The sequence below is a fragment of the Rhinoderma darwinii genome, unplaced genomic scaffold (genome assembly GCF_050947455.1).
Source record: "Rhinoderma darwinii isolate aRhiDar2 unplaced genomic scaffold, aRhiDar2.hap1 Scaffold_106, whole genome shotgun sequence".
Taxonomy (NCBI): domain Eukaryota; kingdom Metazoa; phylum Chordata; class Amphibia; order Anura; family Rhinodermatidae; genus Rhinoderma; species Rhinoderma darwinii.
The window spans coordinates 1,626,332-1,643,350 of record NW_027461945.1 but is presented as its reverse complement, the minus strand read 5'-3'; positions in this window follow the sequence as shown (position 1 = coordinate 1,643,350).

Genomic DNA, 17,019 nt, shown 5'->3' with positions numbered 1-17,019 from the left:
CATGACATATTTAATTTACACCTGCGGATATTATAGCTGACATCTATGCTAACTGGTGTAGATGTCAGTTTGTGCAGCACTGACAACCCTAGTTGCGCCATATTTATTCAGAGCTGTGGGCTTCTTGGAGTATGTTCACATTCAATTTCTTCTTTTCGTCAGAGGTATGCGTCGGGAGAAGTCTCTACGTATACCTCCAACGGAAGGCTGTATAGGCATAGAGTGGGATATATCACCTGAACTCCCCGGGCACAGCGTTACTTTAAGCACTAGGCTCGGAATGCCCCTGACGTTAGCAACGCTCTGACTGGGCATTCTGCTCCTAGGGAAGCCCCTGACAACACTGTCCATAAATGGACACTGACATTAGGAGCTTTAAGATGCCAAAATCCTAGGCCAGAACACTGGCATTGCACTGGCTGGGGATTCCACTCCTGGAGGGAGCCCCTGACGTCACTGTCCATATATGGATTCTGCTCCTGGAGGATCCCTTGATGTTACTGTCTGTACATAGACAGTGACATTAGGGGCTTTGTAATGTGAGAATTCCAAGTCGGAGCGTTGGCAGCGCTGTGGCCGGGAATTACGCTTGTAGAGAAAGCCTCTCACTTTACTGTGCATATATGGCTTTAAATATCCATATTTGGCTTTAAACTCTGGAGTCCCCGGCCAGAGCATCGCAAGCACTCACTGGCCGGGAACTCCTGACTTGGGAAAGCCCTTGATGTCACTTTCACTATATGGACAGTGATGTTAGGAGTTTAAAAACCCAGGAATCCATGGCCAGAGCGTCGGCAATGCTCTGGTTAGTGATTACTCTCCTGGAAGGAGCCCCTGATGTCTGTCAATTGTTATGGTAGTAGTCGGATATGATCTTTAATAAATTTAAACCATTTTTTTAAGCTTTAAGAACAAGGTTTGACAATGATAAGTTCTACCCATGTGTATCTAATGCTGATATGTATCCATGCTCCTTACTCATTTTAATATTGTGTGATTGAACTTGGTAACTTGGTATGCTTGGCTGACTGTACTGTATGATCAGAAGTAGTAACTAGATGTTTAACAATCAGATTCAGATAAGTTTTAGTAATGATACTTAGTTCAACAGATAGAGAGGTCCTATAGAGGAGGACCAAGTCAATGTGAGCCTGAAACTCTGAACAAATAAATACCAAGTCAGGCAGAGTAAAAATTTAATTTAGATTAAAAAGTTACTATTAAAATACAAACCACACAGCTCTTCAAGGTAGAGTTTGAGAAGCTGCATAATATACCCTCCTGCTACTTTGCCTAAATGGTGAGCAAATAGAAATTTTTCTACCTAAAATGGCAGAAAACACACCATTTTGGAGATGGAAAGGACGGCTAGAGGGGAAATGGAGGAGGCCGTAGTTTTTTAATTACATTTTTTTCCTTGGTGTTTTTTTTTTCCCATTTGCTAACGATTTAGTCAAAGTAGCTCAAAAGTAAATGTCTTTATAATACATGATATTGTAAAGTAATGTAATGGGAAATTTTGGCGCATGCCCGTTTTGAGTAAAAATTTTAGCTTTTTGAGACATTATGCTGTTTTCGCGTCTTTTCAGCTAGTAAGTCGGGACCAGCGGGAGAGCAGATCTCCTGCATGACATATTTAATTTACACCTGCGGATATTATAGCTGACATCTATGCTAACTGGTGTAGATGTCAGTTTGTGCAGCACTGACAACCCAAGTTGCGCCATATTTATTCAGAGCTGTGGGTTTCTTGGAGTATGTTCACATTCAATTTTTTCTTTTCGTCAGAGGTATGCGTTGGGAGAAGTCTCTACGTATACCTCCAATGGAAGGCTGTATAGGCATAGAGTGGGATATATCACCTGAACACCCCGGGCACAGCGTTACTTTAAGCACTAGGCTCGGAAAGCCCCTGACGTTAGCAACGCTCTGACTGGGGATTCTGCTCCTAGGGAAGCCCCTGACAACACTGTCCATAAATGGACACTGACGTTAGGAGCTTTAAGATGCCAAAATCCTAGGCCAGAACACTGGCATTGCACTGGCTGGGGATTCCACTCCTGGAGGGAGCCCCTGACGTCACTGTCCATATATGGATTCTGCTCCTGGAGGATCCCTTGATGTTACTGTCTGTACATAGACAGTGACATTAGGGGCTTTGTAATGTGAGAATTCCAAGTCGGAGCGTTGGCAGCGCTGTGGCCGGGAATTACGCTTGTAGAGAAAGCCTCTCACTTTACTGTGCATATATGGCTTTAAATATCCATATTTGGCTTTAAACTCTGGAGTCCCCGGCCAGAGCATCGCAAGCACTCACTGGCCGGGAACTCCTGACTTGGGAAAGCCCTTGATGTCACTTTCACTATATGGACAGTGATGTTAAGAGTTTAAAAACCCAGGAATCCATGGCCAGAGCGTCGGCAATGCTCTGGTTAGTGATTACTCTCCTGGAAGGAGCCCCTGATGTCTGTCAATTGTTATGGTAGTAGTCGGATATGACCTTTAATAAATTTAAACCATTTTTTAAAGCTTTAAGAACAAGGTTTGACAATGATAAGTTCTACCCATGTGTATCTAATGCTGATATGTATCCATGCTCCTTACTCATTTTAATATTGTGTGATTGAACTTGGTAACTTGGTATGCTTGGCTGACTGTACTGTATGATCAGAAGTAGTAACTAGATGTTCAAGAATCAGATTCAGATAAGTTTTAGAAATGATACTTAGTTCAACAGATAGAGAGGTCCTATAGTGGAGGACCAAGTCAATGTGAGCTTGAAACTCTGAACAAATAAATACCAAGTCAGGCAGAGTAAAAAGTAAATTTAGATTAAAAAGTTACTATTAAAATACAAACCACACAGCTCTTCAAGGTAGAGTTTGAGAAGCTGCATAATATACCCTCCTGCTACTTTGCCTAAATGGTGAGCAAATAGAAATTTTTCTACCTAAAATGGCAGAAAACACACCATTTTGGAGATGGAAAGGACGGCTAGAGGGGAAATGGAGGAGGCCGTAGTTTTTTAATTACATTTTTTTCCTTGGTGTTTTTTTTTTCCCATTTGCTAACGATTTAGTCAAAGTAGCTCAAAAGTAAATGTCTTTATAATACATGATATTGTAAAGTAATGTAATGGGAAATTTTGGCGCATGCCCGTTTTGAGTAAAAATTTTAGCTTTTTGAGACATTATGCTGTTTTCGCCTCTTTTCAGCTAGTAAGTCGGGACCAGCGGGAGAGCAGATCTCCTGCATGACATATTTAATTTACACCTGCGGATATTATAGCTGACATCTATGCTAACTGGTGTAGATGTCAGTTTGTGCAGCACTGACAACCCAAGTTGCGCCATATTTATTCAGAGCTGTGGGCTTCTTGGAGTATGTTCACATTCAATTTTTTATTTTCGTCAGAGGTATGCGTTGGGAGAAGTCTCTACGTATACCTCCAACGGAAGGCTGTATAGGCATAGAGTGGGATATATCACCTGAACACCCCGGGCACAGCGTTACTTTAAGCACTAGGCTCGGAAAGCCCCTGACGTTAGCAACGCTCTGACTGGGGATTCTGCTCCTAGGGAAGCCCCTGACAACACTGTCCATAAATGGACACTGACGTTAGGAGCTTTAAGATGCCAAAATCCTAGGCCAGAACACTGGCATTGCGCTGGCTGGGGATTCCACTCCTGGAGGGAGCCCCTGACGTCACTGTCCATATATGGATTCTGCTCCTGGAGGATCCCTTGATGTTACTGTCTGTACATAGACAGTGACATTAGGGGCTTTGTAATGTGAGAATTCCAAGTCGGAGCGTTGGCAGCGCTGTGGCCGGGAATTACGCTTGTAGAGAAAGCCTCTCACTTTACTGTGCATATATGGCTTTAAATATCCATATTTTTTTCTTTAAACTCTGGAGTCCCCGGCCAGAGCATCCCAAGCACTCACTGGCCGGGAACTCCTGACTTGGGAAAGCCCTTGATGTCACTTTCACTATATGGACAGTGATGTTAGGAGTTTAAAAACCCAGGAATCCATGTCCACAGCGTCGGCAATGCTCTGTTTAGTGATTACTCTCCTGGAAGGAGCCCCTGATGTCTGTCAATTGTTATGGTAGTAGTCGGATATGATCTTTAATGAATTGAAACCATTTTTTTAAGCTTTAAGAACAAGGTTTGACAATGATAAGTTCTACCCATGTGTATCTAATGCTGATATGTATCCATGCTCGTTACTCATTTTAATATTGTGTGATTGAACTTGGTAACTTGGTATGCTTGGCTGACTGTACTGTATGATCAGAAGTAGTAACTAGATGTTTAAGAATCAGATTCAGATAAGTTTTAGTAATGATACTTAGTACAACAGATAGAGAGGTCCTATAGGGGAGGACCAAGTCAATGTGAGCTTGAAACTCTGAACAAATAAATACCAAGTCAGGCAGAGTAAAAATTTAATTTAGATTAAAAAGTTACTATTAAAATACAAACCACACAGCTCTTCAAGGTAGAGTTTGAGAAGCTGCATAATATACCCTCCTGCTACTTTGCCTAAATGGTGAGCAAATAGAAATTTTTCTACCTAAAATGGCAGAAAACACACCATTTTGGAGATGGAAAGGACGGCTAGAGGGGAAATGGAGGAGGCCGTAGTTTTTTAATTACATTTTTTTCCTTGGTGTTTTTTTTTTCCCATTTGCTAACGATTTAGTCAAAGTAGCTCAAAAGTAAATGTCTTTATAATACATGATATTGTAAAGTAATGTAATGGGAAATTTTGGCGCATGCCCGTTTTGAGTAAAAATTTTAGCTTTTTGAGACATTATGCTGTTTTCGCGTCTTTTCAGCTAGTAAGTCGGGACCAGCGGGAGAGCAGATCTCCTGCATGACATATTTAATTTACACCTGCGGATATTATAGCTGACATCTATGCTAACTGGTGTAGATGTCAGTTTGTGCAGCACTGACAACCCAAGTTGCGCCATATTTATTCAGAGCTGTGGGCTTCTTGGAGTATGTTCACATTCAATTTTTTCTTTTCGTCAGAGGTATGCGTTGGGAGAAGTCTCTACGTATACCTCCAACGGAAGGCTGTATAGGCATAGAGTGGGATATATCACCAGAACTCCCCGGGCACAGCGTTACTTTAAGCACTAGGCTCTGAAAGCCCCTGACGTTAGCAACGCTCTGACTGGGGATTCTGCTCCTAGGGAAGCCCCTGACAACACTGTCCATAAATGGACACTGACTTTAGGAGCTTTAAGATGCCAAAATCCTAGGCCAGAACACTGGCATTGCACTGGCTGTGGATTCCACTCCTGGAGGGAGCCCCTGACGTCACTGTCCATATATGGATTCTGCTCCTGGAGGATCCCTTGATGTTACTGTCTGTACATAGACAGTGACATTAGGGGCTTTGTAATGTGAGAATTCCAAGTCGGAGCGTTGGCAGCGCTGAGGCTGGGAATTACGCTTGTAGAGAAAGCCTCTCACTTTACTGTGCATATATAGCTTTAAATATCCATATTTGGCTTTGAACTCTGGAGTCCCCGGACAGAGCATCGCAAGCACTCACTGGCCGGGAACTCCTGACTTGGGAAAGCCCTTGATGTCACTTTCACTATATGGACAGTGATGTTAGGAGTTTAAAAACCCAGGAATCCATGGCCAGAGCGTCGGCAATGCTCTGGTTAGTGATTACTCTCCTGGAAGGAGCCCCTGATGTCTGTCAATTGTTATGGTAGTAGTCGGATATGACCTTTAATAAATTTAAACCATTTTTTTAAGCTTTAAGAACAAGGTTTGACAATGATAAGTTCTACCCATGTGTATCTAATGCTGATATGTATCCATGCTCCTTACTCATTTTAATATTGTGTGATTGAACTTGGTAACTTGATATGCTTGGCTGACTGTACTGTATGATCAGAAGTAGTAACTAGATATTTAAGAATCAGATTCAGATAAGTTTTAGTAATGATACTTAGTTCAACAGATAGAGAGGTCCTATAGGGGAGGACCAAGTCAATGTGAGCTTGAAACTCTGAACAAATAAATACCAAATCAGGCAGAGTAAAAAGTAAATTTAGATTAAAAAGTTACTATTAAAATACAAACCACACAGCTCTTCAAGGTAGAGTTTGAGAAGCTGCATAATATACCCTCCTGCTACTTTGCCTAAATGGTGAGCAAATATAAATTTTTCTACCTAAAATGGCAGAAAACACACCATTCTGGAGATGGAAAGGACGGCTAGAGGGGAAATGGAGGAGGCCGTAGTTTTTTAATACATTTTTTTTCCTTGGTGTTTTTTTTTTTCCATTTGCTAACGATTTAGTCAAAGTAGCTCAAAAGTAAATGTCTTTATAATACATGATATTGTAAAGTAATGTAATGTGAAATTTTGGCGCATGCCCGTTTTGAGTAAAAATGTTAGCTTTTTGAGACTTTATGCTGTTTTCGCGTCTTTTCAACTAGTAAGTCGGGACCAGCGGGAGAGCAGATCTCCTGCATGACATATTTAATTTACACCTGCGGATATTATAGCTGACATCTATGCTAACTGGTGTAGATGTCAGTTTGTGCAGCACTGACAACCCAAGTTGCGCCATATTTATTCAAAGCTGTGGGCTTCTTGGAGTATGTTCACATTAAATTTTTTCTTTTCGTCAGAGGTATGCGTCGGGAGAAGTCTCTACGTATACCTCCAATGGAAGGCTGTATAGGCATAGAGTGGGATATATCACCTGAACACCCCGGGCACAGCGTTACTTTAAGCACTAGGCTCGGAAAGCCCCTGACGTTAGCAACGCTCTGACTGGGGATTCTGCTCCTAGGGAAGCCCCTGACAACACTGTCCATAAATGGACACTGACGTTAGGAGCTTTAAGATGCCAAAATCCTAGGCCAGAACACTGGCATTGCACTGGCTGGGGATTCCACTCCTGGAGGGAGCCCCTGACGTCACTGTCCATATATGGATTCTGCTCCTGGAGGATCCCTTGATGTTACTGTCTGTACATAGACAGTGACATTAGGGGCTTTGTAATGTGAGAATTCCAAGTCGGAGCGTTGGCAGCGCTGTGGCCGGGAATTACGCTTGTAGAGAAAGCCTCTCACTTTACTGTGCATATATGGCTTTAAATATCCATATTTTTTTCTTTAAACTCTGGAGTCCCCGGCCAGAGCATCCCAAGCACTCACTGGCCGGGAACTCCTGACTTGGGAAAGCCCTTGATGTCACTTTCACTATATGGACAGTGATGTTAGGAGTTTAAAAACCCAGGAATCCATGGCCAGAGCGTCGGCAATGCTCTGGTTAGTGATTACTCTCCTGGAAGGAGCCCCTGATGTCTGTCAATTGTTATGGTAGTAGTCGGATATGATCTTTAATAAATTTAAACCATTTTTTTAAGCTTTAAGAACAAGGTTTGACAATGATAAGTTCTACCCATGTGTATCTTTTCTTTTCAATTTTCTTTTTATTGTTTTAAACAAAAGTGAATCATACAACTGAATAGCAAAAGGTTGATTTAACAGCATACAAAGGTACAATCAAGCAAATGATAAGTGTCAATTTATACAGTGTAACATTGCATACGCAGCTATGCCGTAACATTCAGGTTAAGATACAAATTTGGAACAATACATTATAAGAGTATAATAATAGTACTCGGTTGTAAAGGGGCCAAATGGGGGGAGGGTAGGGGGAAAAATGAACGAGAGGGAGTAGGAGGGGAAGGGGTTGAGAGAGATTTACAAGATAATTTTTTCTAAGACAAGAAATATCGGTTACAGTTATACAACTTAGTCGCAAACTAACAAATCCAACAAGGTGACCCATCGGATCTGGCTATTGTGTATTCAAGGCTACGTCCAAGAACTGATCTGAGGAGCGGAATATTGTCCAGGGTCTCCAGATCTCTATAAATTTAGTATATGAACGGTTAGAGAGTGCTGCTATTTCTTCTATATAGTAAATTTGCTCTACCTTGGTTATCCATTGAGAGAGCGTGGGGACTTGCATCGATCTCCAGTTTGGGGGGATGAGAAGTTTGGCCCCCGATAAGAGGTGTTTAACGAGAGTGTTTGTGGATTTACTTATTTTTGCCAATGGAAGGTTAAGAAAGATGGTAGCTGGGGGTATTTGGATTGAGATGTCACAGATTCTTGCTATAAGATCTAATACAGGTATCCAATAACGTTGGATCTTAGCGCATGACCACCAGATATGGATGTAAGATCCGGTTTCCCCCAAACATCTCCAACATGTGTCTGGGATGGAAGGGTACCAGAGATGTGTTTTATCCGGTGTGGTATACCATCGTGACACTAACTTATAAGAGTTTTCTTGTGTTTTAATACACTGGGAGGGATCATGGGAATTCCTGTAAAGGATATTTGTATCTTTTTTATTTAAGGTAATGTAGAGATCCTTTTCCCAGAGTGCGATATATGATCTTTTGAAAGGGACGTTCCTATTAATTAACAATTTATAAATCTGAGAAACACATTTCCGTGGGTTTTTTACTTGTCCGAGGAAGGATTCAAAGATAGTCAAGGGTCTTTCCAAGGAACCTGCTGTGAGGTATGGTAGGTTTGCTTGTTTTAGGGACATATAGTGCATTAAATGGAGATTCGGAAGGTTTGGATTTTCGGTCCAAGTCTGTAAGGATATGATCGTCCCATCAGCTAGTATGGAGTCTAGAGTATCAGTCAATCTGACCGAAGGGTTACTAGTGTGACTTCCCAAACCCTCTTGGTATAAATCCACCAAGTCTGAGATACGTGTCAGTGGGGATGGTGTGGGAACCAGTAGGTCCCTAAAGAGAGAGAGTGATTTTATTGTTAACTTGGTCAGAGCATTTTTAAATGAAAGGTTTGTTATGCTGTCTGGGTGTGCAAGTAGCAATGCTCTGAGCGGAACAGGGGCTAGGAGTTCCTCAATTGAGACCCATAATTTATTCTCCGGTTTCCGAAACCAGTCTACAGTCCTGGATATCGAAGCCGTGTGGTAATAGTTCTTAAAATCAGGAGCCCCAATTCCTCCCAGGGATTTAGGCAGTGAAAGCGTCTCTGCACTAATTTTGGGGTGCCTGCCATTCCAAATATATTGAAATATCATTGAGCGAAGTTTCGTGAAGTAAGATTGTGGAATGTGAATAGGTAACATTTGGAATAGGTAGTTAAATTTGGGGAGGATTAACCCTTTAATCAAGTTTTTCCTGCCCATCCAGGAAATAAAGGGAGCTAACCAGGATTCTATAATGACTTTAGTGCCGGCCAAGAGAGGGAGATAGTTTAAGGCGAAGTGGTCAGGCCAATGTTTACACAATTTGACTCCCAAGTACGTAATGCATTTTGGAGGCCACTTAATTGGATATCGGGATTCTAGTAATCGTGTCGTAGAGTTAGAAACATTGATCCCTAAGGCTTCGGATTTTTCTGCGTTGATTTTGAAATTGGACAGAGCACTAAATTTAGAACAAATTTCGAGGACTGCCGGTATTTCTGAAATCGGGTCAGACATGATTATGAGTAAATCATCTGCAAATACTGCTGTCTTGTGATGTGTTGATTGAGTTGTGATACCTTTTATATCTGGGTGTTGTCTGATAGTTTGGATTAATGACTCCATCACAAGGACAAACAGAAGTGGTGATAGCGGGCAGCCTTGTCTAGTTCCATTTAGGATTTGAAAGCTAGATGAGAGGGTTCCGTTAATACGGAGTTTAGCTTTTGGGGTGATATACATTTGTAGTATAGCTTGGGTGAAAATTTTAGGAATTCCAAATCGGTCTAAGGTTTCTTCCATAAAGGTCCAGTCTACCCTGTCGAAGGCCTTCTCTGCATCAGTGCTCAGGAATGTCATAGATCTGTTCTTCTCCTTAGCTAACTTTAGTAAATGCAATAGTCGTAGAGAGTTATCTTTCCATTCCCTGCCGGAAACGAATCCCACTTGTTCCGGAGCAATCAAGTCCGGTAGTATCGGACTTAATCGATTGGCTAAGAGTTTTGCGAATATTTTTAGGTCAGTATTTAAAAGTGAGATAGGTTTGTAGTTACTACATAAGTCAGGGTCCTTACCGTCTTTGTGAATCAGGGTAATATGCGCTTCTAGAGTCTGTCTAGGAAAGCTAGAACCTTGTAGTATAGAGTTACACAAACCAAGGAGATGAGGTAGTAGTTCTTTCTGAAATACTTTATAGTAATGTATGGGAAGTCCGTCTGGTCCTGGACTTTTTCCCGAAGGGCACTTCGACAGGATAGACTGGAGCTCAGACTCCGTGACCGATTTCTGCAGAGTGGCTTGTTGTGTAGGGGAAAGTTGGGGCAAAGTTAGGGACGCAAGAAATGAGTTAATGATTTGTTTCCTACTGCTCCGCTCTCCATCAGTCTCTTGAGATCGAATTTGATAGAGGGAGGAGTAATAATTTACAAAAGCCTCTGAAATCAGATCAGTGTCGCTAGTTTTCAAACCATTAGGCAATTTCAGGGAGTGAATATAAGACCTGGATTTCCTCTTCTTTATCAACGAAATCATGAGTTTGGAGACTTTATCTCCGTGTATGAATATTTGATTTTTCCAATTAGAATAGAATTTGGCAGACTGCTTATTGAGTAAATCTTTTAGGGCCTGTCTTTTGACCGTGAGCGAGGCGAGGACATCTAGTGTTTGTACATTTTTGTGTTGCCTCTCCAGCTGAGAGATTTCCTCATATAACGCCGAAAGTTTCCGTCTTCTACTGCTATTTTGATACGAGCCAATAGAAATGAATTCACCTCTAATCACTGCCTTGTGGGCCTCCCAGATCACCGGCATAGGACATTGCTCTATAGTATTGATTTGGAAATAAGATAGTATAGCCGAGGCAACACGTTTCTTATTTGTTTCTGAGTTGAGTAAACTTTCGTTCAGGGACCATGCCTTTTGTCCAGCCGGTCTGTGTGTTAGCGAGGCTCGGAGCAGTAGGGGAGAGTGATCGGAGTGTATAGCGGTCAGAATTCGTACTTCCACAATGTTAGGCAGTAATGAAAGAGGAAGAAAGAGGTAGTCTAGTCTCTGATACGAATTGTGCGGAGATGAGAAGTGCGTATAATCAATCGCATTTGGGTGCATATATCGCCAGGTATCGATTAAGGGGAAGGATTGCAGTGATTTTTTAATTCGCGAAAAGGCTCTGCGTGAAAGCGAGGATTTCTTTGTAGAAGAATCGAGGTCCGGCTCCAGAGCCACGTTTAAGTCTCCCCCCGCCAGACATATACCTTCCATAAAGGGCCTAACTGTGTCAAGTGCGGATGGGATCCATGACGCCTGATTGATATTAGTTACATATAGATTACCCAACGTAACTAAGGATCCCGCTAAGAGACCCTTTATGAATATATATCTGCCTTCGCTGTCAGAGAGTGAATCTTGTAAGACAAAGGGTACATGTTTAGCAAGGGCTATTGCAACTCCACATGAATTTTTGAACGGGGAATGCGAGTGAAACCATGTATTGTAATATGATTTATGAAAAGATGGCAATTTTTGGGCTCGTAGATGGGTTTCCTGAAACAATATAATGTCTGCTTTTGTGTTTTTAAGATATTGAAGGATTTGTGATCGTTTGACCGGAGAGTTTAGGCCTCTGACGTTATAAGAAACTATTGACCATGTTGTATGTGAGTCAGTCATAGTGACGTTGCAAATTGGATCCGTAAAGAGCGGGGTCTCTCTCGGGGATGTTTCCTAGAAAATGGGACAGGGGAATAAGTAACATAGCTATAACTAGGGTATCTTGTAACAGTACTGTAAATGCATCATCGGTGAATCGTGTCACCATGAACAGATGATGCAAGTGAACAATCATCATTTGACGTAGAAGAGCAATAGAGAAAATGTTAGGTGAATGTTAACAGAATGGTGGTATTTAATCAGGTATAGGCACTTGGGTGAACAGAATGAACTGAGTGTACCTAGGGCTTTTTGAGGCTCTCGAATTGGTCGAAGTAGATATATCTTATATATGAGGTGAGTAATCTTCTGACTGTGGATATAAATCCCCCTACATATATAAACCCTAATAGAAGAAACAAAATGTAACTTAGTCGACATCAATATTGCGTAAGCAAAGCAGGTATGAGTTGCATCGAGTAGACGTCTCTATATAGTATCACATATATGTATTCCAGAAAACCGGTAATAAATGCAAAAAAACAAAAGAAAAACACAGATTTGGCTAAATCTCAGATTCAATTAAGACTAGCTATGCAAAATAACCACATAAAAAACTAGTCTCCGTTCACACTCGGTACAGTCCTTTGAAAGGATACATCTGGGTGTAATCCGTTGATTGGAGCATAAGACAATAAATACTTTATATTCAAGAAGGGTCCGACAATGAAGGGGACCTTGGAGCTTTGTGGGATCGCCATCTTGCCCTTTGACCTTCGGGTGCCTGAACTGTTTCCCATTGAGGTAGTTGAGGGATATGTTGAAGACGAGCAGCGTCATGCACCATTTCTAGGTCGGGATAAGCCTCCAGAGATATGTCAAGTTCAGAGCAGATATTTCTGATGTCTGACGAGGATCTAGCTGTGAATCTCTTTCCATTAACAGAGAAGGAGAGACCAAACGGGAAGAGCCAACGAAATGGGATCTGCCTCTGTCTCAATGTAGACGTAAAGGGTTTCAGGAGCCTACGTTTGTATAAAGTGGTGGAAGCCAAGTCCTGGAAAATAGCAATTTGGGCCTCTCCATAGAGTATGTTTGTTGAGAGTCGGCTTTTCTGTATGATGCGATCTTTAATTCTGTAATCCAATATTCTGCAAATAATATCCCTCGGGGGATCTGAGGGGGATGGCTTTGGTCGGAGTGACCTGTGAGCCCTCTCAATAACTAGGTTTGGGTAATCTTCAGGGTCTAGGAATTTCCGGAACGTCTCGGTCAGAGCGGTAAGAATATCTTCGTTGGCAATTTACTCAGGCAGTCCCTTGATGCGCAGGTTGTTTCTCCTATCCCTGTTTTCATGGTCTTCTAGTATGGAATACATTTTATTAATGTGTCCTTCTTGTGACTGTAGACAGGTTGTGAGATCAGAAGAGGAGGAAAGCAAGGTCGTTTGCGTCTTTTCCAGTGCATCGACTCTATTACCCACTTGTAAGAGCTCTTTTTTGATTTCAGAAAGATCGTTGGCAAGTGGTTCAAGTGCTTTAGCTAAAATTCGCTTCATAAAGGATCTTGAGACTGGAAGTTCCTTATCCTCTATATTTTGGTCGTCTTCACTCATTTGCTCCAGCTCGGGTTCTCCCCGTTTTTGCGTAGCTTTAAAGGGTGAGATTGACTTGGAGTGACTCGACTTCCCCCCTTGTTTTTTTACAAATTTGTCCATCTCTGCTTGTGGAGTTTGCGGATGTGGGCCCGAAACCGTAGCTGTTTGTTTCGGACCGATTTTACCCATATTAACTAAAAAGATATCGTAGCGGAAGAATTTTCTCTATTTAAGCTCGCCACTGTTGTAAGTATATTACATATTCGTCGGTGGTCTTGAAGTGCGTGTAGAAGAAGCGATTGGTATCGCTGCGGTAATCTTAGCTTGACACCGGAGAAGTTGAGCTGTCCCTTGATTCCCCTCTGGCTCTGCAGAGGGGGTCAGGTCTAAGCGAGTTCCGGCAGGTACAGTCGGTACTGATCGACGGACCAGCACCTGAAAAAAAATTGGGTCGAGGGCCCTTTAATTGGAGGAAACCTGCTTTGCTTTTTTTTTTTTTTTTTAATTCAATTGGCGGACTTCAATGTCCAGGCGGAGGCTGGTGTAGCTGGAGTTATGAAAGGTGAGGATGGGGCTTGGGTGAGGTAAGGTGAGGTTGGGGGTGAGGCTGGTGCTGTGTATGTTGCAGCTGGAGTGTGCACAATCAGTTGTCTCCCTGAGGCTACTCACCGACCCCTAAAGACGTCCAGGCTGAGAGGAGACTAAACTGGCGACCCCAGTCGTCTCAGTGGAGTTCCCAGATCCTCTGGGACGTGCTCTTATGCGGCTGAGGGCCGGAGGCGGGGACCAGGAAGTAGCCCTGCACTCTTCAGGTCTCCGGTCACTTGTCAGGCCCGCACCGTTCCGGGCCGCGCCTGCTGTACAAATCGAGGCCGCGGCTTCGGTCCCGCCAGCAGACCGCAAAACCGGAAGTCGGCCGAGGCGGCTGAGACCGGCGTCAAAGTGATCAGCGAGGGGCGAGGAGGACCGTGACACCGATGGGGGCCCCGGGTTTGCAGTGGAAGAGGTCCGGATTACCCGGTATGAGGCTCGCTGATCAGGAGCTCCCTGTGAGTGAGTCCGTCCGGTCTCGCTGCTTGCCACGCCCCCTACCCATGTGTATCTAATGCTGATATGTATCCATGCTCCTTACTCATTTTAATATTGTGTGATTGAACTTGGTAACTTGGTATGCTTGGCTGACTGTACTGTATGATCAGAAGTAGTAACTAGATGTTTAAGAATCAGATTCAGATAAGTTTTAGTAATGATACTTAGTTCAACAGATAGAGAGGTCCTATAGGGGAGGACCAAGTCAATGTGAGCTTGAAACTCTGAACAAATAAATACCAAGTCAGGCAGAGTAAAAAGTACATTTAGATTACAAAGTTACTATTAAAATACAAACCACACAGCTCTTCAAGGTAGAGTTTGAGAAGCTGCATAATATACCCTCCTGCTACTTTGCCTAAATGGTGAGCAAATAGAAATTTTTCTACCTAAAATGGCAGAAAACACACCATTTTGGAGATGGAAAGGACGGCTAGAGGGGAAATGGAGGAGGCCGTAGTTTTTTAATTACATTTTTTTCCTTGGTGTTTTTTTTTCCCCATTTGCTAACGATTTAGTCAAAGTAGCTCAAAAGTAAATGTCTTTATAATACATGATATTGTAAAGTAATGTAATGGGAAATTTTGGCGCATGCCCGTTTTGAGTAAAAATTTTAGCTATTTGAGACATTATGCTGTTTTCGCGTCTTTTCAGCTAGTAAGTCGGGACAAGCGGGAGAGCAGATCTCCTGCATGACATATTTAATTTACACCTGCGGATATTATAGCTGACATCTATGCTAACTGGTGTAGATGTCAGTTTGTGCAGCACTGACAACCCAAGTTGCGCCATATTTATTCAGAGCTGTGGGCTTCTTGGAGTATGTTCACATTCAATTTTTTCTTTTCGTCAGAGGTATGCGTTGGGAGAAGTCTCTACGTATACCTCCAAAGGAAGGCTGTATAGGCATAGAGTGGGATATATCACCTGAACTCCCCGGGCACAGCGTTACTTTAAGCACTAGGCTCGGAAAGCCCCTGACGTTAGCAACGCTCTGACTGGGGATTCTGCTCCTAGGGAAGCCCCTGACAACACTGTCCATAAATGGACACTGACTTTAGGAGCTTTAAGATGCCAAAATCCTAGGCCAGAACACTGGCATTGCACTGGCTGGGGATTCCACTCCTGGAGGGAGCCCCTGACGTCACTGTCCATATATGGATTCTGCTCCTGGAGGATCCCTTGATGTTACTGTCTGTACATAGAAGGTGACATTAGGGGCTTTGTAATGTGAGAATTCCAAGTCGGAGCGTTGGCAGCGCTGTGGTCGGGAATTACGCTTGTACAGAAAGCCTCTCACTTTACTGTGCATATATGGCTTTAAATATCCATATTTGGCTTTAAACTCTGGAGTCCCCGGCCAGAGCATCGCAAGCACTCACTGGCTGGGAACTCCTGACTTGGGAAAGCCCTTGATGTCACTTTCACTATATGGACAGTGATGTTAAGAGTTTAAAAACCCAGGAATCCATGGCCAGAGCGTCGGCAATGCTCTGGTTAGTGATTACTCTCCTGGAAGGAGCCCCTGATGTCTGTCAATTGTTATGGTAGTAGTCGGATATGACCTTTAATAAATTTAAACCATTTTTTAAAGCTTTAAGAACAAGGTTTGACAATGATAAGTTCTACCCATGTGTATCTAATGCTGATATGTATCCATGCTCCTTACTCATTTTAATATTGTGTGATTGAACTTGGTAACTTGGTAGGCTTGGCTGACTGTACTGTATGATCAGAAGTAGTAACTAGATGCTTAAGAATCAGATTCAGATAAGTTTTAGTAATGATACTTAGTTCAACAGATAGAGAGGTCCTATAGGGGAGGACCAAGTCAATGTGAGCTTGAAACTCTGAACAAATAAATACCAAGTCAGGCAGAGTAAAAAGTACATTTAGATTAAAAAGTTACTATTAAAATACAAACCACACAGCTCTTCAAGGTAGAGTTTGAGAAGCTGCATAATATACCCTCCTGCTACTTTGCCTAAATGGTGAGCAAATAGAAATTTTTCTACCTAAAATGGCAGAAAACACACCATTTTGGAGATGGAAAGGACGGCTAGAGGGGAAATGGAGGAGGCCGTAGTTTTTTAATTACATTTTTTTCCTTGGTGTTTTTTTTCCCCATTTGCTAACGATTTAGTCAAAGTAGCTCAAAAGTAAATGTCTTTATAATACATGATATTGTAAAGTAATGTAATGGGAAATTTTGGCGCATGCCCGTTTTGAGTAAAAATTTTAGCTTTTTGAGACATTATGCTGTTTTCGCGTCTTTTCAGCTAGTAAGTCGGGACCAGCGGGAGAGCAGATCTCCTGCATGACATATTTAATTTACACCTGCGGATATTATAGCTGACATCTATGCTAACTGGTGTAGATGTCAGTTCGTGCAGCACTGACAACCTAAGTTGCGCCATATTTATTCAAAGCTGTGGGCTTCTTGGAGTATGTTCACATTCAATTTTTTCTTTTCGTCAGAGGTATGCGTTGGGAGAAGTCTCTACGTATACCTCCAACGGAAGGCTGTATAGGCATAGAGTGGGATATATCACCTGAACTCCCCGGGCACAGCGTTACTTTAAGCACTAGGCTCGGAAAGCCCCTGACGTTAGCAACGCTCTGACTGGGGATTCTGCTCCTAGGGAAGCCCCTGACAACACTGTCCATAAATGGACACT